The sequence below is a fragment of the Cervus elaphus genome, chromosome 18 (genome assembly GCF_910594005.1).
Source record: "Cervus elaphus chromosome 18, mCerEla1.1, whole genome shotgun sequence".
NCBI lineage: Eukaryota > Metazoa > Chordata > Mammalia > Artiodactyla > Cervidae > Cervus > Cervus elaphus.
In genome coordinates, this window is record NC_057832.1 from 62,654,757 (window position 1) to 62,682,433 (window position 27,677).

General features: G+C 37.4%; 1 protein-coding gene across 3 annotated transcripts in view; it reads right to left on the bottom strand.

The window, feature by feature from the left end:
* The window catches only part of FOXP2 (forkhead box P2), a 630,928-nt gene that overhangs the window by 601,949 nt on the left and 1,302 nt on the right, over nucleotides 1-27,677 (bottom strand). The window contains exons 2-3 of one of the 3 annotated variants that reach the window (XM_043873378.1): nucleotides 22,252-22,324; nucleotides 21,560-21,605 (exon numbers count right to left, since the gene is read on the bottom strand). The exons of the other annotated variants lie outside the window; for them this stretch is intronic. The gene's annotated coding sequence lies outside the window, so the exon portion shown is untranslated. The remainder of the gene's footprint in view (nucleotides 1-21,559; nucleotides 21,606-22,251; nucleotides 22,325-27,677) is intronic. 3 annotated transcript variants of the gene reach the window in all.

A 27,677-nucleotide genomic window follows, 5' to 3' on the forward strand; every position in this document is an offset into this window, starting at 1 on the left:
TTATGGTTACCAAAGTGGAAAGGGGGAGAGATGAATTAGGAGTTTGGGAATAAAATATACACACTACTATATATGACACAGATAAGCAACCAGGATTTACTGTATAGCACACTGTATTCACTTATCTTATTATAACCTATAATAGAAAGGAATCCATAAAGAATATATATAAATACATATATAACTGAATCTCTTTGCTGTATACCTGAAACAAGCACAGCATTGTAAATCAACTATATTTCAATATATTTTTTAAAGAGGCTGATTAGCTACAAAATATTTTAGAAATACAATACACTAACACTGCTATTCAAAGGTTCATAGTTATTACAGATCTTTGGATAAGTTTAGTTCAGTTCAGTTGCTCAGTTGTGCCCGACTCTTTGCAACCCCATGGACTGCAGCACACCAGGCCTCAATGTCCATCGCCAACTCCCAGAGTTTACCCAAACTCATGTCCATTGAGTCAGTGATGCCATACAACCATGTCATCCTCTGTCATCCCCTTCTCCCCCTGCCTTCAATCTTTCCCAGCATCAGGGTCTTTTCAAATGAATCACCTCTTTGCATCAGGTGGCCAAAGTACTGGAGTTTCAGCTTCAACATCAATCCTTCCAATGAACACCCAGGACTGATCTCCTTTAGGATGGACTGGTTGGATCTCCTTGCAGTCCAAGGGACTCTCAAGAGTCTTTTCCAACAAAACAGTTCAAAAGCCATCAGTTCTTTGGTGCTCAGCTTTCTTTATAGTCCAACTCTCACATCCATACATGACTACTGGAAAAACCATAGCCTTGACTAGACGGACCTTTGTCGGCAAAGTAATGTCTCTGCTTTTTAATATACTATCTAGGTTGGTCATAACTTTCCTTCCAAGGAGTAAGGGTCTTTTAATTTCATGGCTTCAATCACCATCTGCAGTGATTTTGGAGCCAAAAAATAAACAAAGTCTGTCACTGTTTCCACTGTTTCCCCACCTATTTGCAATGAAGTAATGAGATCATATGCCATGATCTTAGTTTTCTGAATGTTGAGCTTTAAGCAAACATTTTCACTCTCCTCTTTCACTTTCATCAAGAGACGCTTTACTTCCTCTTTGCTTTCTGCCCTAAGGGTGGTGTCATCTGCATATCTGGGGTTATTGATATTTCTCCCAGCAATCTTGATTCCAGCTGGTGCTTCATCCAGCCCAGCATTTCTCATGATGTACTCTGCATATAAGTTAAATAAGCAGGATGACAATATACAGCCTTGATGTACTCCTTTCCCGAGTTGGAACCAGTCTGTTGTTTCATGTCCAATTCTAACTGTTGCTTCCTGACCTGCATGCAGATTTCTTAGGAGGCAGGTCAGATAGTCTGGCTTTCCCATCTCTTGAAGATTTTCCACAGTTTATTGTGATCCACACAGTCAAAGGCTTTGGTATAGTCAGTAAAGCAGAAATAGACGTTTTTCTGGAACTCTCTTGCTTTTTCAATGATCCAGCAGATGTTGGCAATTTGATCTCTGATTCCTCTGCATTTTCTAAATCCAACTTGAATATCTGGAAGTTCACAGTTCACATACTGTTGAAGCCTGACTTAGAATTTTGAGCATTACTTTACTAGCGTGTGAGATGAGTGCAATTGTGCAGTAGTCTGAACATTCTTTGGCATTGCCTTTCTTTGGGATTGGAATGAAAACTGACCTTTTCCAGTCCTGTAGCCACTGGTGAGTTTTCCAAATTTGCTGGCATATTGAGTGCAGCATTTCCACAGCATCATCTTTTAGGATTTGAAATAGCTCAATTGGAATTCCATCACCTCCATTAGCTTTGCTCATAGTGATACTTCCTAAGGCCCACTTGACTTCACATTCCAGGATGTCTGGCTCTAGGTGAGTGATCACACCATCATGATTATCTGAGTCATGAAGACCTTTTTTGTACAGTTCTTCTGTGTATTCTTGCCACCTCTTCTTAATATCGTCTGCTTCTGTTAGGTCCATATCATTTCTGTCCTTTATTGAGCCCATCAATTCAGCAATAAAAAGATTAGCTGACTCACTTTTGTGTCCCCTCTTTTTCATTCTGCTTTAACTTGGCTTGTTTAGAGAGTTGGTGCTCTAAGAGTGAAGGACTAATCAACTGACTCTGGCTCTGGCTCCCTCCAGGGTTCTGACAGTGGGACTCATGACTAAACTGCTTTCCCTGGCTACATTTGCACCTAAGCCAGTCCAGGCACAAGCTCACTCTTAGCCAAAAGGTATGGTTGTCCTATTTCCCTCCCATCTCTCCTACATTTCCTTTTCTCCCTTCTTCATCAGCTACCTTATAAAATCAGAACTCCATGCTCAAGTGTCTAGTGCATTCTCAAACCCAAAGTTGTACCTATAATTACAAGTTCTTTCTTTCTGTCAACTCAAAGAAAAATATGAGAGGATTTATTTCCTGAGGGAGACTTGAAGAAACTAGGTTTAGAAACCTGGTGATGAAGAGATTCTCTAAGGAGGTGGAGAATTTGCAAAACAAGAAACAGCCTTTTACTGACTGAGTTTCCTAAACTAGGTTGTCCCAACCACAAGCATTCAAAATAAATGAACTAAGTGTTAGTCATTCAGCCGTGCCCAACTCTTTGTGACCCCATGGACTGCACACCATCAGGCTCCTCTGCCACAAAGTAAACTGGAGCGGGATGCCATTTCCTTCTACAGGGGATCATTCTGACCCAGGGATCGAACTCTGGTCTCCTCCATTGCAGGAAGATTCTTTACCATCTGAGCCACCAGGGAAGCCTAAATGAACGGTTTTTGTCTTAACGACTAGTATTCAAACATAATTTCTTATCAAAATTTTCACTGCAAACTGATCAATACTTAGAGCATTATATTCCAATGGGAAGAATTACTCCCAATTTCAAACAGTCAATTGACAAGCCTCAGGAGACTATCTAGACTACAAATATGTTTGGTTGAAAAAGAGTTACTGTAATTCTTCAGATAATTTCCAAATCTTCATTTTATTTTGTCCAATCTTAATCCAGCCACTATGACATAGCATAAATATAGCTCAATGAAGATAAAAGAACAAAAAACTTTGTTAACTGAAATGTCACAGGACAAATTTACACCACATGACAAACTTAAATGTCTCAAGCTTTAAACACATACAACACAACACAACTACTTCTACCTCTTTTCGTCTCTTTCTCTTTCTGCCACCCACACCCTTCCATCCCCAAAACTCCTCCCTTCTCTGTCTTCTTTTAAAGTACGCTAATAGTATTTCCCCCTTTTTATAATTTCTTTTCTACATATGAAACTGCATTCTTCTATTAGATTACTTATAGAAACTTAAAATGCTCACTGGATCAAAAAAACAAAATCAGAAGTGAAAACTATTAGAACTTTATAGAGGTTTGGGATTTATTCTTATAGGAGTATTTATATATTTTATATTCTAAATCACAATTTTATTTCTGATCATCAGTGAAATCTGGGTTCTATTTCAACTCCCTAATTTCCTGAGGGGGGAAAAAAGCTTTATTTTACTCTGCTTCCCAGATGGCTCAGGGGAAAAGAATCCACCTGCCAATGCAGGAGATGTGGGTTCAATCCTTCGGTTGGGAAGACCCCCTGAAGAAGGAAGTGGCAACTCACTTCAGTACTTTCACCTGGGAAATTCCATGGAAAGGGATGCTTGGCAGGCTACAGTCCATGGGGGTCGCAAAGAGTCGGACACGACTGATTTCAGCACACACACATAATACTTTACTTCAGTGTCTCTAAAGTCTTCTAAAGTTGGTTTTCATACCAGCTTATCTGAATCATCTAAAACATTTTCTAAACAGGCACATTTCTGATCCCTATCCAGAACTACTAATGAATCAGATAATCAAAATCAGACTGGTTAGCAGTTGGACAATTTTCCCCATATGATTCTTATGACCAGCAAAATTATCGCAAATGATTTTTTCACTTATTTATATTATTCTTAAGACATTTCCTCAACAGCACCATCCATAGAATTAAATAAACTTACTATGCTAAAACATATTAGATCTTTTTATTTGAATAAATGTTATTTTCTAGGAATAAAGATTATTTCTTCAGTTAATAACATATTCGATTTGGCCTGCCAGGTGACACTAGAGGTAAAGAACCTGCTTGCCAATGCAGGAGGCAGAGACATGGGTTCGATCCCTTTGTCAAGAAGATCCCCTGAAGGAGAGCATGGCTACCCACTCCAGTATTTTTCCCTGGAGAATTCCATGGACAGAAGGGTAAGGTGGGCTGCAGTCCAAAGGGTCACAAAGAGTCAGACAACGCTGAAGGGACTTCGCATGCCATTTGTCAATTTACTTATGCACTTTACAAGGGAGAATTCAACTGCCATATCAAAAGAAACACTACATTGACTTTAACTTTTACCACCACATATTGAAATTTAAATTAAGAGACTAGTTAAAATGACTAAATATTATTGTTGAAAAATGTGATTAAAAACAGAAACAATGGAATAGCTCTTTACGAAAATAAAGGTTATATATATTAATAGTTTTCCAATTAATTTTTAACTTGTATCACTGTGTCATCAAACAGTATTTTTTTTAATCCTCTAGTTGTATCTCTTCACCTCCTATTAACATTTTCAAAAAAATAAAAAGAGAACTTCACTCTCTGGGTAAGACCATAATAGTTCATTATCTCTGCACATCTCAGCAGCCCCACACCTGACTGCATTAGGTCTTTTTGCACTTTTCATTTTTTTGGTCACAGAAATATTGTAAGTAATGCAATGAAACCACATACTCATCTGTATTTTCTCATACAGCCAATTCCTGACTCATAAATATTTCATTTATTGTTGTTTTAACTCTAAAAGAGATTTGCCTGTATTTTTCAAGCTTTATTTTGAAACCTCTCTCTTCTGAAAGTGATTCTGATCATGACTTTGGTAAACTAACACACACTACCTCATAGAAAGAACTTTGATTCAACACAATGACAGCTACCTAGACCAATGTACTGAAAAATTTTAAGACACAAAAATACAAAACTCACATAATTCTGAACTAAGTTATTTCCCAAGGAAATTCAGTATTATATGATAGAAATATGTTTTCTGATACTTAAAATGGTAGGAACACTGTTTACATAAATGCCTTTAGGTAAAAGAAAGTAAAGAATATGCAAGATGAGTTCAGAAAGGGCATTTGGGGAGTAGGGAATTATTGGTTAGTTAAGAATTAAAAAAATCACAGACTGCTTATTCAAGAAGTTGAATAGTGGAAGCTAAAAAAGATTAAATTCCAAGAAAGAAACAGAAATGATACTGTTCAACTTACAACTCTTCCATATGATAAAGTGACAAATGTTACTTCTAAGTCAAGCCTGTCAAAAGGATATATGTTCTGAAGGAAAAAAACAAAAAAACAGTCAAATAGTCTACTAAGCCCTTTCAGTATAATACATTTGCTCATAGCAAGGAAGAAAGAACATCAAGGGAGAGAACTCTGCTATTCCTCATTCTTAGCCTTTTCATCCATCTTCCCATCTCCTTCAGCTTAGACTGTATAATCTACAAAGTTTACATCAAATATAAGAACAGAAACATTCCCCGAAACAGACCCTGAAAGGTTGGGTCTGTTTTGTTATCTTAAAAATATAAATAAAGAATACCAGAACTTCTAAAAAACATAAAGAGGCACCATGAGCAAATACAGTAGGAGATCCCCCTTACTCAAAAGCACAGAAGCAAAACCTACTTAAACAGACATCTGGCTGATTGAGAACATTTTTGTGATAAGTTTTCAAATTCACGATTGCAGTCAGATACTTCACTCATCTAATCATATCCTGGGCCTCTGGTCTACACATAACCTCATGTACCAAAGAGTAGATAAAAAGCTGTGGGTCATGCCAAAGCTTTGTCTCATACTTAATGTTGCCTCTGCTAGTCACCATGCTTCATGACTCTTCTACTTGTTGGGGAGCTTCCAGATATTTTTGCTTTGCAAAAATCTTACAGATCTTAAAGAAAATGATTTGAACACTATTCTTGGTTCACTGAGAACACTGATGACTCTGCTAGTCATTGTACTTATTATCCAGACTGACACTGCAATAATAAGAATGACAAAAGTTGAGTAACTAATGAAGTCAGTTCAGTTCAGTTACTCAGTCGTGTCTGACTCTTTGCGACCCCATGGACTACAACACGCCAGGCCTCCCTGTCCATCACCAACACCCGGAGTTGACTCAAACTCATATCCATTGAGTTGGTGATGCCATCCAACCATCTCTTCCTCTGTCGTTCCCTTCTCCTCCTGACTCCAATCTTTCCCAGCATCAGGGTCTTTTCAAATGAGTCAGTTATTCCCATCAGGTGGCCAAAGTATTGGAGCTTCAGCTTCAGCATCAGTCCTTCCAATGAATATTCAGGACTGCTTTCCTTTAGGAGGGACTGGTTGGATCTCCTTGCAGTCCAAGGGACTCTCAAGAGTCTTCTCCAACCACAGTTCAAAAGCATCAATTCTTTGACTGCTCAGCTTTCTTGATAGTCCAGCTCTCACATCCATACACAACTACCGGGAAAACCATTGCTTTAACTGGATGGATCTTAGTTGGCAAGATAATGTCTCTGCTTTTTAATATGCTATCTAGCTTTAATATGCTGTCATAACTTTTCTTCCAGAAGCAAGCGTCTTTTAATTTCATGGCTGCAGTCACCATCTGTAGTGATTCTGGAGTCCCAAAAAACAAAGTCTGTCACTGTTTCCACTGTTTCCCCATCTATTTGCAATGAAGTAATGGGATCAGATGCCATGATCTTAGTTTTCTGAATGTTGAGCTTTAAGCCAACTTTTTCACTCTCCTCTTTCACTTTCATCAAGAGGCTCTTTAGCTCTTCTTCACTTTCTGTCATAAGGGTGGTGTCATCTGCATTTCTGAGGTTATTGATATTTCTGCTGGTAACCTTGATTCCAGCTTGTGCTTCAGCCAGTCCAGCATTTCTCATGAAGTACTCTGCATATAATTTAAATAAGCAGGGTGACAACAGACAGCGTTGAGGTACTCCTTTCCCCGATTTGGAACCAGTCTGTTGTTCTTGTCCAGTTCTAACTGTTGCTTCTTGACCTGCGTACAGATTTCTCAGGAGGCAGGTCAAGTGGTCTGGTATTCCCATCTCTTGAAGAATTTTCCACAGTTTGTTGTGATCCACACAGTCAAAGGCTTTGGCAAAGTCAATAAGGCAGATGTGTTTCTGGAACTCTCTTGCATTTTCAGTGATCCAATGGATGTTGGTATTTTGGTCTCTGGCTCTTCTGCCTTTTCTAAATCCATCTTGAACATCTGAAAGTTCACAATTCACGTACTGTTGAAGCCTGGCTTGGAGAATTTTGAGCATTACTTTACTAGCATGGGAGATGAGTGCAATTGTGCAGTAGTTTGAACATTCTTTGACATTGCCTTTCTTTGGGACTGGAATGAAAACTGACCTTTTCCAGTCCTGTAGCCACTGCTGTGTTTTCCAAATTTGCTGGCATATTGAGTGCAGCACTTTCACAGCATCATCTTTTAGAATTTGAAATACCTCAGCTGGAATTCCACCACCTTCACTAGCTTTGTTCATAGTGATGCTTCCTAAAGCCCATTTGACTTTGCATTCCAGGATGTCTGGCTCTAGGTGAGTGATCATACCATCATGATTATCTAGGTTGTGAAGATCTTTTTTGTACAGTTCTTCTGTATATTCTTGCCCTCTTCTTAATATCTCCTGTTTCTGTTAGGTCCATACCATTCCTGTCCTTTATTGTGCCCATCTTTGCCTGAAATGTTCCCTTGGTTTCTCTAATTTTCTTGAAGAGATATCTAGTCTTTCCCAACAAGACCCAATTTCCCCCTGCGTCAGTCTCTCCCATCAGGAAGCTTCCATAAGCCTTTTATCCTTCTCCATCAGAGGGCAGACAGACTGAAAACAACAATCACAGAAAACTAACCAATCTGATCATAGGGACCACAGCCTTGTGTAACTCAATGAAACTATGAGCCATGCCTTGTAGGGACACCCAAGACGGATGGGTCATGGTGGAGAGTTCTGACAAAATGTGATCCACTGGAGAAGGGAATGGCAAACCACTTCAGTATTCTTGCCTTGAGAACCCCATGAACAGTATGAAAAGGCAAAAAGACAGGACACTGAAAGATGAACTCCCCAGGTCAATAGGTGCCCAATATGCTACTGGAGATCAGTAGAGAAATAACTCCAGAAAGAATGAAGAGATGGAGTCAAAGCAAAAACAACACCCAGTTGTGGATGTGAATGGTGATGGAAGTAAAGTCCGATGCTGTAAACAGCAATACTGCATAGGAACCGAAATGTTAGGCCGATGAATCAATGCAAATTGGAAGTGGTCAAACAGAAGACAGCAAGAGTGAATGTCGACATTTTAGGAATCAGTGAACTAAAATGAAATGGGTGAATTTCACTCAGATGACCATTATATCTACTATTGTAGGCAAGAATCCCTTAGAAGAATTGGAGTAACCATCATAGTCAACAAAAGAGTTCAAAATGCAGTACTTTGATGCAATTGCAGAAACAACAGAATGATCTCTATTTGCTTCCAAGGAAAACTACTCAATATCACAGTAATCCAAGTCTAAGACCTGAACAATAAGGCTGAAGAAGCTGAATTTGAACTGTTCTATGAAGACCTACAAGACCTTCTAGAACTAACACCCAAAAAAGATGTCCTTTTCATTATAGAGGACTGGAATGCAAAAGGAGGAAGTCAAGAAACACCTGGAGTAACAGGCAAATTTGGCCTTGGAGTATGGAATGAAGCAGGGCAAAGGCTAATAGAGTTTTGCCAAGAGAATGCACTGGTCATAGCAAACACCCTCTTCCAACAACACGAGAAGGCTCTACACATGGACATCACCAGATGGTCAATACCAAAATCACACTGATTATATTCTTTGCAGCCAAAGATGGAGAAGCTCTATACAGTCAGCAAAAACAAGACTGGAAGCTGACTGTGGCTCAAATCATGAAATCCTTATTGCAATATTCAGATTTAAAATTGAAGAAAGTAGGGAAAACCAACAGACTATTCAGGTATGACCTAAATCAAATCCCTTATGACTATACAGTAGAAGTGACAAATAGATTCAAGGGATTAGATGGGCTAGACAGAGTGCCTGAAGAACTATGGACAGAGATTCTTGACATTGCACAGGAGGCAGTGATCAAGACCATCCCCAAGAAAAAGAAATGCAAAAAGGCAAAATGATTGTCTGAGGAGGCCTTACAAATAGCTATGAAAAGGAGAGAAGCAAAAGGCAAAGGAGAAAAGGAAAGATATACCCATTCGAATGCAGAGTTCCAAAGAATAGCAAGGAGAGATACGAAAGCCTTCTTCAGCGATCAATGCAAGGAAATAGAGGAAAACAATAGAATGGGAAAGACCAGATATCTCTTCAAGAAAATTAGAGATACCAAGAGAACATTTCATTCAAAGATGGACACAATAAAGGACAGAAACTAATGAATTATTGGCTTGCCAATAATTTTTCCTTTCTAAAGGCTTAAGAAGCAATAAGTAGGACTTCTTCTGGTGGTGCAGATAAGAATCTGCCTGCCAATAAAGGGAACATGGCTTTGATCCACGGTCTGGGAAGATCCTACATGCCATGAAGCAACTAAGCCCATGGACCACAACTACTGAAGCTTGTGCTACACAACCATAGAAGCCATGACAATGAGAAGACCACACACCACAACAAAGACTAGCCCCTTCTTACTGCAACTAGAGAAAGCCTGTGCACAGCAATAAAGACCCGGTCCAGGCAAAAATAAAAAAAAAAAAAGAAAAAAGAAAGCAATAAGGAGAACTACTACTTGATAGCAGTGAAACAGGAAGAAATAAGAAAAAATGTTGTCATAGAATTCTTAGAAGTCCACGTCAATTCTAAGCTCACAGTTCCAAGCCAGTGAACAAAATGTGGCATGGATTTTAGAAACAGAAATTTTAAAAGATATGTCTATATTTATATTAACAACTATATGTGTGTATGCTTGCGTGCACGCTTGGCAAAATACAGTCTGTGAGCTAATACTGGCTCACCACCTGATCTTGGATGGTCTGTGAGGTTATACACTTTTATAGTTTTAAATGGCTGAATCAAAATCAAAAGAATATCTTATGAAATATGAAAACTATATATAATTCAAACATTAATGTCCATAAATAAAACTACTGGCACACAACCACAGTCATGCACTTAGGTGCCATCCATAGCTGTTTTTATATTACAGTGGCAGAGTTGAACAGTTGTGACAGAGACCAATGGTCCACAATCTGTATTTACTATCTAGCCTTTTACAGAAAAAAATGACCAACTTCCACATACATACAGTGGCAGATTTTATTTTTGGGGGCTCCAAAATCACTGCCGACGGTGGCTGCAGCCATGAAATTAAAAGACGCTTACTCCTTGGAAGGAAAGTTATGACCAACGTAGACAGCATATTAAAAAGCAGAGACATTACTTTGCCAACAAAGGTCCATCTAGTCAAGGCTACGGTTTTTCCAGTGGTCATGTATGGATGTGAGAGTTGAACTATAAAGAAAGCTGAGCACCGAAGAACTGATGCTTTTGAACTGTGGTGTTGGAGAAGACTCTTGAGAGTCCCTTGGATGCAAGGAGATCCAACCAGTCTATCCTAAAGGAGATCAGTCCTGGGTGTTCATTGGAAGGACTAACGTTGAAGCTGAAACCCCAATACTTTGACCACCTGATGTGAAGAGTTTACTCATTTGAAAAGACCCTGATGCTGGGGAAGATTGAAGTCAGGAAGAGAAGGGGATGACAGAGGATGAGATGGTTGGATGGCATCACTGACTCAGTGGACATGACTTTTGGTAAACTCCGGGTGTTGGTGATGGACAGGGAGGCCTGGCGTGCTGCAGTCCACGGGGTCACAAAGAATCAGACACGACTGAGCAACTGAACTGAACTGAACATATATACAATAACTTGGCATGAAACTAAAATAAAAAGTTTGAGATCAATATCAATATCATATCTACTGAAATTATGAGATATTAAAAGTGAAATTATAAGCTTCCAGTCTCAGAAGACACTAAGAAAACTAATTAGAAAATATCTTAAAAACAAAAAGCATTACACAGGGATTATTTAACCTCAGAACTAATATTACATGGCAAGAAACAGTACAGAAACATGACTCAAAGCTTTAATATTAAATTCTTAAAATGGGCTGTGGCAAATCCTCACCCCAAGCCCCCCCCCCCAAAAAAAAAAACTAGGAACACTTCAAGATATTTAGATATGGAGAAAATAATAAAGAATATATGAACCTAGTGTTTGGGACAGTGGTAGGTTCTAAGATAACAGAGATACAGTCAAGCTTCTTGATTCTTGGGTGGTTTACCTTCTCCACCAAAAAGAAGTTATACTAAAATGTAAAATCAAATATGATTAACGAGAAAATCAAAGCTCAGGAATTAAAAAGAGGGCTAAGAGTCACTTTAAATAAGCTCAGGTATGCAGAACCACTAGGTTAAAATTTTAAGGTGTCTAAAAAGCAGCTTGTATATATTATCACTAAACTATACTTGATAACCTTGAAACAGTTACAAACAACAGAAGAGCAGATGTAACACATAAGAGGGGACAAATGTTATTTTATTTTTTGAAGGTAAAAGGATTCTAGGAAATGAAGATCAGTGATCTTGACATTATTCCCCAACAAAATTCTGCAACAGGTTACTAAACAGATGGTTTGTGAGCACTTACATTTAAAAAAAAAAAAAAGCCTGCCATGGATTTGTTAAAAATGTCATGCTAAACCTTGTTTCCTTGTCTCACATGTTATTAGATGAGTGGATCAAAGAAATGCATTGGCTGTACAATGCCTGGACCAAGAAATTATGGAGTAAGTCTTTCTTGGCCAACTGTTAAGTCCATTTCCTATGTAACTTTGGGGGAAATTCTTGGATCAAGAGGCAAATATCATAGATCGGTCAAGTTTCTGCATGTTTTGTGAGCAGAGGCACTGACAGCCTTTGTTCTAGACTATCTTTCTCATGGATGTCTGTATACCAAATTGCCTTTGAATATCCATAACACCTCCCCCTGAACAAAAGGAAGGTTTGCTTATAGCCCATTATAAAAGATCAGAGTTCCTAAACTTGCAGTTCCTCATCTGCAATACAGAGTGATACAGAGTGTACAGCATGGACTTGGGCCACTCTGTGGAGCCCCTGGTGGACTTATGGGTGCATGCATGCTAAGTCGCTTCAGTCATGTCTGATCTTTGAGACCCTATGGATCATAGCCTGCCAGGCTCCTCTGTCTATGAGATTCCCTAGGCAAAAACACTGGAGTGGCCTCCCCCAGGGGATCTTTCCAATTCAGGGATCAAACCAGTGTCTCCTACATCTCCCGCACTGGCAGGTAGGGTCTCTACCACTAGCATCAATCCCGATCTCCTGCACTGCAGGTTGATTGACCATCTGAGCCACCAGGGAAGCCCCTGGACTTGGGGGATAAGGAACCAAAGCAAGCATAAGGTTCCTGCTCCTCACTGTATCAGGAGTAATAAAGTCCTTTGTCTTCTATAACGCTCCACAAAATAGTGTCTGACTAATTTGTTACCATGCAAGTAAGGAAAAATCTCAGATACTTCACAGTTCTGGACAACCTGACTCAGCTTTGCCATTGGTAAAATGGGGAAATAACAGTATAAATCCTAATAAAGACAGTATGAAAAATAAATTAATTCACACAAATTTCCTAGAAAAGTATCTACTGCTTAATAAATATTAGCCATTATTATAATGACACTTATGATTAATTTCAGATGTATACCAGTAGGTAAATAATCCCATCCAAAGGATTAATGACAAATCAAAAGAGTTCCTACTCACTGAGTTTAGAAAAGGCTCTATTCTTAACCTTGTTCTGATCAATATTTTCAAAAATAATTAAGTAGAGGTATAAAATGTATTAATCAAAATTATGTATGACACAATTGTTAACATAGATAATAGAACCAAGATTTCTAAAAATCTTGATATGCTGAATACACTAAATGATAAAGAAACAAATGTAACAGACATATAAATCCTATTTTTTTTTACAGTATTCAAACTGATATTAATTGTAATTTACATGAAATGAAGCAACATTATAGTAACAATGTAACATGACTGAAAAAGAAACTGCCATTCAGTTACAGAAAAAAATGAAGACAAATTTTCATTGCCTTCTGTGTTGGTCAGAACATATACATGGTATGGTATTTAGCTCTGGATACATTTTAAAGGGAAACTTCAGCAAAGAGAAGCATATCCACAGGAGGGTAATGAGAACTGTGAAGGGTGAAAGAAATCCATAGAGTATATATAAAGGATAACTGAAGAAATATGACTTCTTTATCTTCAGAAAGGTTTATTGATTATAAAAATTTTTTCAGACATCTGCAAAGTTATCTATGTGAGATCGTCTGTGTAAAACCAAAAGATGGAGTTAGAAATAATGGCTAATTGATTCCAATTCAATGTAAGGAAGAACTTTCTATCAATTAAATTTTGTCAATTATTGAATATTACAATTAGTTATTCATTCATGTACATTTTACAAAGCCACTAGCTAGGACTATGAAAATGGGGATTGCCTCTCTCACATGCAGATGTCTTTAAATTACTCATTTCTTACCTGTAAAAAAAGGCAACCCACAGAGGATTTCTCCAGGCATCTTGTGTATTTTCATTCCTGTCTTGCCTCCCTGATTTCTGTTCCATTTCAGTCTAGCTGGCCTCTTCAAAATGACAATCTGTCATTAGCAGCCCACCTGACTTTTTGATTTGAAAGTGAAAGTTGCTCAGCTGTGTCTGACTCTCTGCGACCCCAAGGACTACACTCCATTAAATTCTCCAGGCCAGAATACTGGAGTGGGTTGCCATGCCCACCTCCAGGGGATCTTCCCGACCCAGGGATCGAACCTTCATCTCTTATGTCTCCTCATTGGTAGGTGTGGGAATACTGGTGAGGGTAGCCATTCCCTTCTCCAGGGACTCTTCCCAACCCAGGGATTGAATCCAGGTCTCCCGTATTGCAGGTGGATTCTTTACCAGCTGATTCACAAGGGAAGCCCAACTTTTTGATTTACCTCTCTGATTATATTATTTTTCCATACACTGCAGTCCATAAGCCATCTGACAGTGGCCCTTGGGTAACAAACTCTGTCCCCATCTCCCACCTGATTTGGAAGGGAGAACAAAAATTTAATTTATTATCTCAAAGGTTTCAATTCTAGGATTCTTGGATTCTTCTTACTTCTTTTGCCATTTACATATGGTGGGTGATCAGTAATCAATGAATAAATGAGTAAGTGACTGAATAAATGAATGGGTATTATTAATCAACTGATAATGAGCTGCTTCTTCTCTAAAAGCTAACTACCTGAATGGGCTGTACATCTCTCACCTTGTCAAACAGATGAAAAGTAGTGAAAAGAACAACAAACACCTATGAGAACAAAGGAAAGAAGTATGAGAACAAGAGAGACTAAGGGTGGAAATAGAAGTGAGAGTAGACAGCTATGGAGGGGACCCCAAATTATTCTCAGAAAAGATCAAATCGTAAAGTCTCTAGTTCTTAAGCCAAGTCAATTTATAAGTCAAAATAAAATGTAATAATCTATAAAATAAACATACTTGAATAAGAAATGAGAGGAGAATTATAAACTCCTAAGAAATGATAGGAACAAGTGACTACATTCTCACGAAGGCAAAACTGATATACACAACAATTTGATGAATCTCAAACGCATTAGGCTAGATGAAAGAAGCCTGCCTCTGAAGGTTACATACCGCATGATTAATAACACAGAGTTGAATATAATACGTACATATAGATATAGTATATACATATATATTATACATGAGTATTTTATACAATTTGTATAAATACAAGAGTCAGACAGGACTGAAGTATTATATACATGTATATAATGCATATATACATATAACACTTCTCTGTCCAAGGGATTCTCCAGGCAAGAATACTGGAGTGGATTGCCATGCCCTCCTCCAGAGGGTCCTCCCAACCCAGGGATTGAACTTGAGTCTCTTATGTCTCCTGCACTGGCAGGCAGGTTCCTTACCCACTTCCTACTGGGGAAGCCTTATCCTGCCATTTGCTTCAACATGGATAGACCTTGAGCACATCATGCTGAGACAAGTCAGAGAGGTTGTGCTGTCTGATACCACACATAAATGTGGAATCTAACAAAGTCAAACTTGTAAAATCAGAGAGCAAAATAGGTGGTTACCAAGAGATGGGGATGGGGGGATAAGATTGATGTTGTTTAAGGGTACAAACTTGAAAGGAGTAGTAAATACGCCACAGACATTCACTACAGAGTATAATGAAGAGAGGCAACAATATTGCACTGCAATTATGTGATGTGATAGATATGGCTACAATAGAGACCATGTTACATTCTGTAACATGGTGGACATCATAAATGTAAACAGTGCTACAATATCAAATTCACTCAATTAAAAAGACTGTTACCTCTCCCAAAAAACACACTTTAAACAACAAAACTCTAGGGACAGAAAATAGATCAGTGGTTACCAGAGACTACAAGATGAGAGGAGGTGTTGACTAAAATCCACATGAAAATATTTTGGAGCATGATGGAACTGTTCCACATCTTAATTGTGGTAGTGAGTACACAACTATATGTTTGTGAAAACATACAGAACTGTACACTAAAAAGATGTGAACTTTACCGCATATAAATTCTTTAATTAAAACTTGAAAATTTATAGAGCTTAAAACAAATGTGTAAAGCAGATTAATTAAAATATATTTTGTGTTGTTAATAAAGCACAATAAAATCATAGCAATATTTTCTCAGATCAGTTTCCCAAGGCAAAAGAAATAAAAGCAAAAGCAAATGAGAAAAAAATGGAACCTAATCAAACTTACAAGCTTTTGCACAGTTAACGAAGCCATCAACAAAACGAAAAGACAGTCTATGAACTATGAGGAAACATTTGCAAATGACATGACCGACAAGAGTTTAATTTCCAATATATGCAAACAGTTCATACAGCTCAATATAAAAAAAAATGCAATCAAAAAACGGGCAGAAAACCTAAACAGACATTTCTCCAAAGAAGACATACAGATGGCCAACAGGCACATGAAAATATGCTCAAGGTCACAAATTAGTTAAAAGCAAATCAACACTACAGTGAGGCATCACTTCACAGTGGTCAAAATGGCCACGAAAGTCAAAAAGTCTACAAATAATACAGAGTTCCTGGTAGCCTAATGGTGAAGAGTCCAGGCTTTCCCTGTTGTATGACCCAGGTTCAATCCTGGTCCGGGAACTGAAATCCTGCAAGCCACACATGAGGTGGCCAAAATTAAAAAAAAAAAAATGTCTACAAATTATAAATGTTAGCGAAGATGTGAAGAAAAGGAGATCCTCCTTCAGCATTGGTGGAAATGTAAATTGATGAAGTCACTTTGGAAAACTGTAGTGAGGTTCCTTAAAAAACTAAAAACTACTATATGATACAGCAATTCCATTCCTGGATATATATATTTGGAGGAAACCAGAATTTGAAAAGATACATGCACCCCAATGTCCATAGCAGCGCTGTTTACAATAGACAAGACATGGAAGCAACCTAATCATCCATCAACAGATGAGTGAAGATATAGAGTGAGTGAGTGAGTTAGTGAGTGTGTGTGTGTACACAATGAAATGTTATTCAGCCATAAAATAATGAAATACTGCCACTGTAGCACATGAATGGACCTATAGATTATCTTACTAAGTGAAGTAAATCAGACAAAGATAAATATCATACATGATATCACTTATATGTGGCATCTTAAAAATAATACAAATGAGTTTATTTACAAAACAGAAACAGACACACAGACATAGAAAACAAACTGTGGTTACCAAAGGGGAAAGGAGGAGGGAGGGAGGGATAAATTAGGGGTATACAATTAACAGATATAAATTATTATATAAAAAGTAAACAAGGATTTACTGTATAGCATAAGGAACTATATTCAATATTTTATAATAAACTATAAGGGAAAATAATCTGAATATATAACTGAATCACTTGCTATATACCTGAAACACAATATTATACATCAACTATAGTTCAATTAAAAATAAAAAGATTACATCTGATAGTTTTCTTATAAAAAAAACCAACATATTATGTCTGATATTTAAACAACTTTGTAAAGATGAGCATTTAAAATATAACTTGTAAGAGTAATAAATCACAGTGAAAGTAACAAGTAACAATTCTGAGAGAAAATTATCAGGATCATTTCTACAACATAGTAGCCAATACCTTATTTTAAAATGAAACATCAAATGTATAGCCAAATAGCTTTGTAAAAATAATCAAATATATTTTCACTGTCTTATAAGTAGACATGTAAAAATAAAATAATCATTTGTATTCTATTTTAAATGTCCTCTCAAAAAAATGTAATTCCAATAATAAGAAAATAAGCATTAAATGCTGCTGCTAAGTCGCTTCAGTCGTGTCCGACTCTGTGAGACCCCAGAGATGGCAGCCCACCAGGCTTCCCCATCCCTGGGATTCTCCAGCAAGAACACTGGAGTGGGTTGCCATTTCCTTCTCCAATGCATGAAAGTGAAAAGTGAAAGTGAAGTCGCTAAGTCGTGTCCGACTCTTACCGACCCCACGACTGCTCGGGCTCCTCCATCCATGGGATTTTCCAGGCAAGAGTACTGGAGTGGGTCGCCATTGCCTTCTCCGAAGCATTAAATATTTTATTGTTTATTTATTCATAGCTTATTACCATATATTCTCTATTATTGTACATTTGCCCTTAAAATTTGATCTTCTATAGTCATAAAAACAAGTTGTCTCTCAAAATAAAAACAATACTTATAATAATGATGTTCCTTTAATATAATAATATGAGTAAGCAAGTACTTAGTCACATTTTAGCATCTAGCATCATTTCAGTCCAGTGGGAATGAGATTCTCCAGGACACAATTAGAGGGATATCAAAGAGAACACCTATGTAAAATCAAATACCAATTAGAAATAAAAAATTACACTGCGTTTCTTCTACTTGTGGAATAGTTTCAGCAACAGACATGCAGAACTAGGGACAGTTTGAAATTACTGAAAATTACAAAAGAGCACAGAATTGGAAGTCATACAAGGGCAACCTAAAAGCATAGTTTTCTGAAAGTAGAGAAATATTATAAATAGATCAAGAAAATATAAATTTAAAAGTACTTTCTTTGGGACAACACAAAGGCTGCCAAATGAACTTTATTTTTAGTTACAGGAGTATACATTCTCTATTAACAGGGGTCCCCAACCTCCAGAATCTAATGCCTGACGATCTGAGTTGGAGCTGATGTAATAACAATAGAAATAAAGGACACAATAAATGTAATGCCCTTGAATGATCCTGAAAGCATTCCCCCCGCCCCACCCATGGTCTGGAAAATTTGTCCATGAAAATGGTCCTAGGTGCCAAAAAGGTTAGCTCTACAACATACAGCAAGATAAAATGTATTGAAAAATAAACATTTGCAAGCTTACATCACTACTAAAAACTACTGCAATTCATAATCCCCTACCTTCTGAGATGCCATCTGTGGCTCCTTATTTGTCTACATATAGGCTAATTTGTCACAAGGAAAGTAGCCATAATGAGGAAAGACACTACACTGCACACAGGACGGCATGCTTCACGGGGCACGTACACTTGGTGTTAAACGCATGCATCACTTGTCTCGGGGGTGGGGCACAAAGCAGCGAAGGAATAACTTAGATGAGGCTCTAAAGACTTTTCAGCAGTTCTTTGGGGAAGAAAAACAGATGTCTCAAGAAATGTGGGGCCAAACTTCCTACGTGGTGCACTATATAAACCCTTGTGTTACTCACTCCCTTTAAGCCAAACCGCAGCAAAGACATGCAGCTCCCTACAGTTGGGAGTTGCGTTTTAATGTAGCACAGCGCACAGACTGGACCATGAGGCAGCCCAGCATTGTATGTGGGTTCTAAAAAATGTGTGTGTGCGCGAGTGTGTGTAAGGTCCATTAAAAAGGAGAGCTCTAATTTTACAAAGACAAAGCTTATCAAACAGCTCATCCAACTGTACATTTTATTTCTGGATTGATGCCACCAAAAGCTAAATATGTGACTGACCACAGGACCAAGGCAAAAGTGTAAAGAAATGAATATTTATGGGATGTTAATGGTATGTGCTTCAGGGAACAGGATGCCAGGCAATTATTTATTTTTCTCAACCCTGACATGACCAACTCCACATGCACTCACTTCTCCTCTCCCTGTCTCAGCATCCTGGTTAAATAAGGTGAGGTTCCTTTGTTGACTGGGAAGGAGGCAAGTGATGTGAAAATTCCAAGTGGGCTAAGAAAAGTGAAGAAAAGTGCATTTTAACTGAGCCCCCTGGGTTTCATAAGCAAAGATATTTGTGGTAATTTTTTGTTGGTTTTAATTGTCTTTATTTTAGGAATTATCTTTTTCTCCCAGTCATTCTTACCTGTGTGTTTATATTGTAGTAAGAGACAACCTGTTTACAGCTTCAAATGTGACTTATGTACATCATAAAAGGTTTCAGCTGAAACTAACCTAAAAACTAATCCAATCTCTTTTTAATTTTGAAGAAAAAGATCCACCCAATATTGCACAATAGTTGAAAGTCAGACTAAGAAACAGAACGCAGGTCTCCTGGCACTCACTGTGGAACTCTGATCAGTAAACCAAGCAGGCCATTTTACTATCTGAGGTAATTATGCTTTCCAGAAGGAGTCATTTTCACTCACATTCTAGTTGCATTACCATTATCAGAGAAAGCCTTTAATAAAAAAAAAAAAATTCCTGCTTGGAACAAGGAAAAGAGAATACATTGGGACCTGGAAGAGCCAGATGGTGACAAGGAGGGCAATGAGTACCTAAGGACCAGGATTTAAACAAAAAAAACAAAAAAAACCCAGAAAGCATAAGTTAGTAAGTTTTTTGAAAGGAAAAAGTGAGGTAATAATATAATAAAGCCAGACCATGTCTTTCTTCAGAGTTTTTCAAGGACCACACATTCACTCATGATATAATAAGATATCAGAATTATTCTGAAAGATCTCATAATTTGTCTCAAAGAGGAAAGAGAAACAGGGAAATGAGATGAAGTAGGCAAAGAGAGGCCTCTTTCCTCATTATCAATAGTGAAGATCACATGCCCCTTTCTCAAGATATTTAGAACAAAACTGCTAAGCAAGTTAATACAAATTTTAAATATGTACATAGTATGTGAAGGAACTCTACAGGACATTAGATATATGTGAATAAAATGTGTGGATCCGTGTGGTATTATATGGAGAGTTCTATCACTCATTCACCCCCCAGCTGTAGATGTCCCAATGTGACCTGCACAAGCTAAAGAACAGGATTTTAAATTCAGAAAGATGGACTTTCCAACAAATCGTAAATTCTTAACCTGCTCTGTTAAAGATTGATACTGTAAGAATGAAAGAAAAGATAAGTTATAAACGATGGTATATGTGCCAATGCAATGAAAGTAAAACTGTCTAATTATACTACAGGATAACAACAACACTCTAGATATGGTTTTAGAAAAGACCCTGACTTAACCCATTCCCCTCCCTCTTTCCTCACCAACCCCCAGAAACAATTTGAATGCCCATGTTGTACTCATAGTATAACCATTAGAAACATCTATATACACTAATTATGCTACTCATATTAAGATGTTGTTGTTGTTGTTGTTGAGCCATGTCTAACTCTTTGGGACCCCATGAACCATAGCACACCAGCCTTCCCTGCCCTTCACGATCTCCTGGAGTTTGCTCAAATTCATGTCCATTGAGTCAGTGACGCCATCCAACTATCTCGTCCTCTGCCATCCCCTTCTCCTCCTGCCTTCAATCTTTCCAGCATCAGGGTCTTTTCCAATGAGTCGTCTCTTTTTTATCAGATGGCCAATGTATTGGAAACTCAGCTTCAGCATCGGTCCTTTCAATGAATATTCAGGGTTGATTTCCTTTAGGATTAATTGGTTTGATCTCCCTGCAGTCCAAGGGACTCTCAAGAGTCTTCTACAGCTCCATACTTTGAAAACATCAATTTTTCAATGCTCAACCTTATTTATGATCCAACGCTCACATTCGCACATGACTACTGGAAAAACCATAGCTTTGACTATATGGACCTTTGTCAGCAAAGTGATGTCTCTGCTTTTTAATACACTGTCTAGGTCTATCATAGCTTTTCTTCCAGATAGAATGACGAGTTCTATGATTAAATATGTCAGTTCAATGGTCCTAAGCATTATTATGTTGAAGCACTCAACTACTGTGCATTTTTTGTCCAAAAGCATTAATATCTACTCAGAACTTTCAAATTAAGCTATATTCTCAGGTCAAGAATAAAAAAGAGATACAGAAAACTGAACTTTCAGCATACCTACCCAAGATGACAGTCATGTCTCGGCCAATACAGTAATGAACAGTTTCCTAAATATGGTATAGGATGGGTGCAAGATAAAAAAGGTGAAAAGGAATTTCAATGACACACATACACAAAATGGAACAATGATACAGACAGAAGTACCCTGCTGGACCTCCACAAAGTCATACATTCCTCAATTCAATATTTAGTTTTAGAGTTCCTACCAAGTACAAGGCATGTTCTAAACACTGGATTAGAACAGTGCCCAAAAGAAAACTTTGTATCCATGGAATACACATTCTCATTGAGACTATAAATAAAGAAACAATCTTTTTAAAGGCAGTTGATAGTGCTATAAGGGAAATTAACATATGATAAAGGTGACAGAGCATGAACAATGCTGATTTGTTATTTTAGATATGACAATCAGAGAAGGCTTCCATAAGGATATGTTTGAGCAGAGATTTGAAGTTAGTGAAGACACCTGAGGGCAGAGCATTACCGCAGACAGAGAAAAACTCTGATGTAAGAAATAGCTGATCCCATTCTGAGGAATGTCGAGGAAGTCAGTGTCTAGGGTTGACTGAACGAGAGGAAAATGATAGGAAATACTGTGAGACAGAGAGCAGAGGTCAAATAAAACGGACTTTAGTAAGGTCCTTGACTTTTATTCTCAGAGACATAAGAAGTTGTTGGAAGATTTATATATACCTTTCAAGAGTGACATAATCAGATAGATATATCTTCAAAAGGTCACTGCTACTTGGAGAATAAACTGCAGTACCTGAAGGGAGAAAAGGGGGGAAATTAAGTAGCTATTGCATCAAATCAGGAAGTAGCTGATGGTCTACCTGATCAGACTGGTAATGAGGGGGTAATAATTAGGTGTATAAAACAAGAGTTTGGGGGACATAATTTAGCTAAAGTAAAAGACCTACTGAGAAAGGGGGGAAAAATGAAGACAAAAAGGAAATGAAGAGCTAGCTACAGGCATACAAATATAGATCAACCAAATCCTGGAACATAAATTTGGGTGAAGTAATGGTGAGGAATATTTTTTAAGGATGTTGGGGATCTTTTTTCTTTTTTAAATGAGATGATTTTATGACAGTCTACATATGCTAAGATGTTAAGATATTTGGATTAGTGTACTATAAGTTTCTCCTCTCTATCTGCCAGCAAGAAATTTTATAAACACTTTCTCTGAAATATGTCTACCACAAGATTTTTTCTTACCCCCTAAAATACACTTTAGGAAACTTTGTTATTTTTTCCTTAAATTGAGAAAAAGTTGCAAAGTGGTAGTTCTGTATGTGTACCAAAATGATACAAAACAAAAATGATGCAAAAAAGAAAACTTTCACAGAAAATAGCATCATAAAAGTTGAGAAGAAAGAAAAGAAAGAAATGGATACCAGATAAACTATGTTCTTTGCAGTAGTTGCATCCTTTCTTTGAGGAATTTAAAGTTAAATGTCTTTAACTGGTTTTAAAAAATTTTTATGATAGTTTCATGGCACAAATCTTTCAGACTTGTTACAAAGAGCTTTAAAAAGCAACACTAAAAACTTAAATTTTAAACCAACATTATCTTCCACAAAGAATATTTTAAGGCTTCTAAGACAGAAATCAAAGGAAATTGAGGAACATTAATAAACTAAAAATGCTGAGAGCTTTTAAACCCCTGGGGATTCATTTGCTTCATAGCAGTGTGCTTTTTCAACATTTAAATTTTATATGCTCTTGCTAATGAAAATAATTTGCTACAGCAGAAAGGAATGAAGATGTCAGCTCAGTATGACATATTTATCAATATAATGGAAAGGTATGTTCTGAAGATCCTTGATGGATTCCAGGGGAAAAAAATAGTGTACAACTGTTTGGGAAGTTGAATTCAATCAGTAGAATATAGTTCCAAGAGCACATATTTCAAATATCAAGGAATTCAAAAACTGAACTTGGACTCCACAGATAATTTGTGGACAAATGGATTTTTTAATAAAATGTCACATTAAAATGCATTGATTTATATAAATTGAGGGAATGTAAGAATTCAAATTGTTCATGGAAAGGAAACTGGGCAAATGATCAGATACAAGTCAATTCAGAGAGAGTAAACAAATGTTCACAATCCCAAAATGAAAAAGTATTAGGATTCAATGTGAACTATAAGCTACAAATCATTACAACATAAAGTTGTTTTAAAATGAAATAGGAGTGATACAAGCATACCTGATTTTACAGTATATTTTAATTTGGCTGCTGGACAAAATTTTGCCCAAATAAACAAATTCCTAGTCACTCCAATTACAAAATTGGGATTATGCGCCTAAAAATAATTAAGCCAATACTTAACATCACAATTGATAAGACAGCAAGTCATTTAGAGAAAAAAAACAGTTGAAATAAAAACTATTGCTGCAAATAAGTCACCCACATACACAAGTTTACTTTTTATTTTAACATTAATAGTGTTGGAACATAATAAATCTAAATTTTCTCTGAGGATATCTCTCCAGCATCTCAATATTCTAACATTGACCTGTTAGCTATAATATCTCTTTATATTTCACCAAAGTTACTCTCCTTTTTATGTATTTTGTCTGGAAAATTGGGGGCACGGACTAGATGGAAATACAGGGCAAAGCAAAGAATATATATATAACAATACATTAGAGGTAACGATAAGACAGAAGTAAATAGGCAAGTGGCAAGTAAGTATCATTTAATAGATAGGAACACCTACAAGGAAAGACTATTCTACTTATTAGTATTTATGTAATTCAACAGTAATGAATTTTCATATAACCAATTCTGGACTTTAAAAAAAGTAATGATATGTTTAAGCAACCCTCCTAACTATGCTTAGTTAAGGTGTTAAAAAATAGTTATGAGACAAATGAAGTAGCTAACATTTGGAACAACTTCATAAGAAAGCAATGAAAATGACTTAAGCCTCATGGGGGAAAAAAACCCAAAGAACTTAAATTCTTTTTACCTGATAACACTCTGAAAGTGTTATGCCTGGAGTCCAAGTATTGAATACGTTAAGAGATAAATGTCCATGGCATCCAAAAAAAGAGGAGACATTAACTATGGCATACAAAATTAAAATTACTCATTAAACTATCTGTGGACCATAAGCACTGGAATTTGTTTAAGTAAAGTTTCAAGCACCTGGATTACTTTTTCAGAAGGCTTAAGAAGATAAACAACAATCTTTCTGGGTTGGATTTGATCAAATTTGTTAGAACTCTATGAATTAAGGACTACATAAATAAAGTTATTTTCAAAAATCTATGCAAATCTTAAAATCTCACTGGGCCTAGGTTAAGAAATAAACTTTCTTTTATCAAAGGGCAGAATGAATCTGGGCACTGGTTAGAACATTTTAGATTCATTCATTTATCACTAAGAGTACTATGATCTATCACAGAGTTAAAGAAAAAAATAACTGTGCCATGAATTAGTATTCAGTAATTATAATGAAATTAACATCATTTTGGAATTCAACAGTGATTTGTAACATTGTTTAGCAACACTCTTGCCAAGAGAACTTTGAGTCAGTGATCTCTCTGACTTAACTGAGAGACAGAAATACATGACCATTTCCATCATTCCGTTTTCTATCAATATTATAACTAATAATTGATCTAACATGGGAGTGTCAACACAGAATGATAAGGCAGAGCAACATAAATCTTTAAATGTATCACAAATAATATTTCTTTTATGTAATTAAGTACCATATCCCTCAGCATGTTCTCTTAAAATAAAATGTCTGGTAAATTTATCTGGTTATGTTCAGTATTTTATTATATGCTCTATAAGTCTCAATCAAGCCATGAAGGCATTTTCACATATTTAAATATACTTTTCATAGAGTACAATTCTAATAGTTATGCAAAGAGAGTTGTTTTGTGTTTCTGAGTCTTTGCTTGTACAAAAGGAATGTAACTTTTCATTATAGGTTACCTGTGATTTTAATGTTCACCTTTCTACCTAGTTTTATAATGTGTCACATACAACAATTTACCCCTATTTTAAGTTTATAGAATACTACAAGGATTTTTTTTTTCAAGCAAACCCACTACACTACCATCAGTGCAAAGAAATGAAACTGGAATGACAGTTTACTCAGATATAACTATTAGTAAGTCTATTCACATCATAATGTCATTAAAGGTCTCTTTTCACTTGAATATTCAGTTCTGGAATTCCCATCACGCTGAATCCTAAAGTATAAGTTGAGAAATTTTGAAAAATAGCTTAAAATAGTTCATAATTGTTATTTGTATATATTTCCCTTTTTTTCTATTTTGGTATTAACTGTAATGTAATGGTAATTTAATAAACTATGTATAAAAAAGAAAAGTTATTGTACTCATATTTAAACTGAATTTAAAAATTATTCCCTTAATTTTTTGTATTCTTGTACTTAAAAAGTGAACTTTAAGATGATCTTTAAAAATTGAGTGTCTTCTGTCACTTAACAGGGCTGTATCATCAGGTTTCTAGTCTCTTCTTTAAAAGTTAGTAATTTAATCACAATTAAACATTTCTCTCACTTAGTTTCAGATAACAATGAAGCAGTGGGTTTCTTAAAGAAGTACTGAAGTAAGCAACTACTAAATATGGGTCTAGGCTAGAAATAAAAATGGAAGGAAGGCAGAAAGAGGGAGAGGGAGAAGGAAAGAAGGAACAAGGGAGGGAATGACTTTAAAAGCTTTAAAGCTGAAAATGACATTTTACGAACCTAGTGATCACAGTGTACATAACTTCATACCCACTTTATTAATGCATACACAAATAAGTCAAAATTGTAAATAACTGTTTAGCAGTATTAAACAAACACTACATTTTAAAATTCCAGGACACTGAGAATGTACCCATCCATAACTCACAGTGACAGAAAAGATAAACAGGACTTTTGACAACATAAAACATTTCCTGAGGTATGCCATAATGCAAAATTGAAGATGAAAATACCTCAAAGCTCATCTTTGTTTAGTGTTGACCTCTAGCATAGACGCTATTAAACACACCCCTTCCGTCTCCACTGAAGCCTAAACAAACTGTTTGAATTAGGAGAGTGTGCAAAGATGTGCCTTCCAGGCAAACTTTTGTTTTCCAAAAGTAAATCTCCCCAAATACTTCCAGCTGGAAAACGTCCACTTGAGCTACTTGACACTAGAGCTTCACTTTCTCACCTTGGCTTACCTGCTACTACTTAATTATTCTTCTAAGCAGGCTCTGGGCAAGTTGGGGAGGTGGCTCTTTCAGCACTTCTGAATCCATGATGAATAGAAATACACACACCTAACACACTCCCACAGGTCTTCCACGCCCTTTCTCCTTCCCGCCCTTCTGAGCACTCGCGTCGTGAAAGCCTGGCCACCTGGGAGCAAACAGTACTCGAGGAACAATCCTCAAGATCAAGAAACTGACTGGATTTCAACAAGTGGTGAGAGAAAATGGGAGGGGGGGTGTGTGGCGGGAGGCATAGGAGCACTACAGACAGCAGCTGTCCATTAAGTGGTTTAAATCTGTTGGTTAAAAAGCTGAATAAACAAATACACAGATGGGTCTAGCTCCTTGGGGATTCTGGAATTTGAGGAGCCTCCCAAGCGGTATCCAGTTCTGCCTCTCTCGCCCTGTCCCCGTGCAAAATGCGCGCGAGTTCCACTCTCAAATGCTCCAGACTCGCACGTGCCTTTCGCTCCCGTTGTTCCTAATTATTCCACCCGCGCGCCAGGTGCTCTGAGAGACTCACCTCAGAGACTGCAGAGTCTGAGGACAGGAGGGCAACTTTTCCTCCCTGCTCTAGACCTACCCGAACACCCACGGCATGGGACAGGTCCCCGCAGACGCTAGCCCCCAGGTCAGGGTGTCGGGGCGCCTTGTGGCCGGCGGGGCGGGGAGAGGCGTGCGGGAGACACGCGGGCGCGGCCACCCAGTGGGTCCGGCCCGCGCCGCCGCCGCACGTGCGCCGCCGCGAGCGCGAAGGGGAGCCGGGCCCCGCGCTCCTCACGGTCAAAGTCAACCCAGCGCATCTGCCTGCCCTCCGCTCTCGTCCGGGGCCTCCGCGGACTTACAGGTAAAAGTCAACCGAGAAGCCTTCCTTTTCTCCGAAAGGT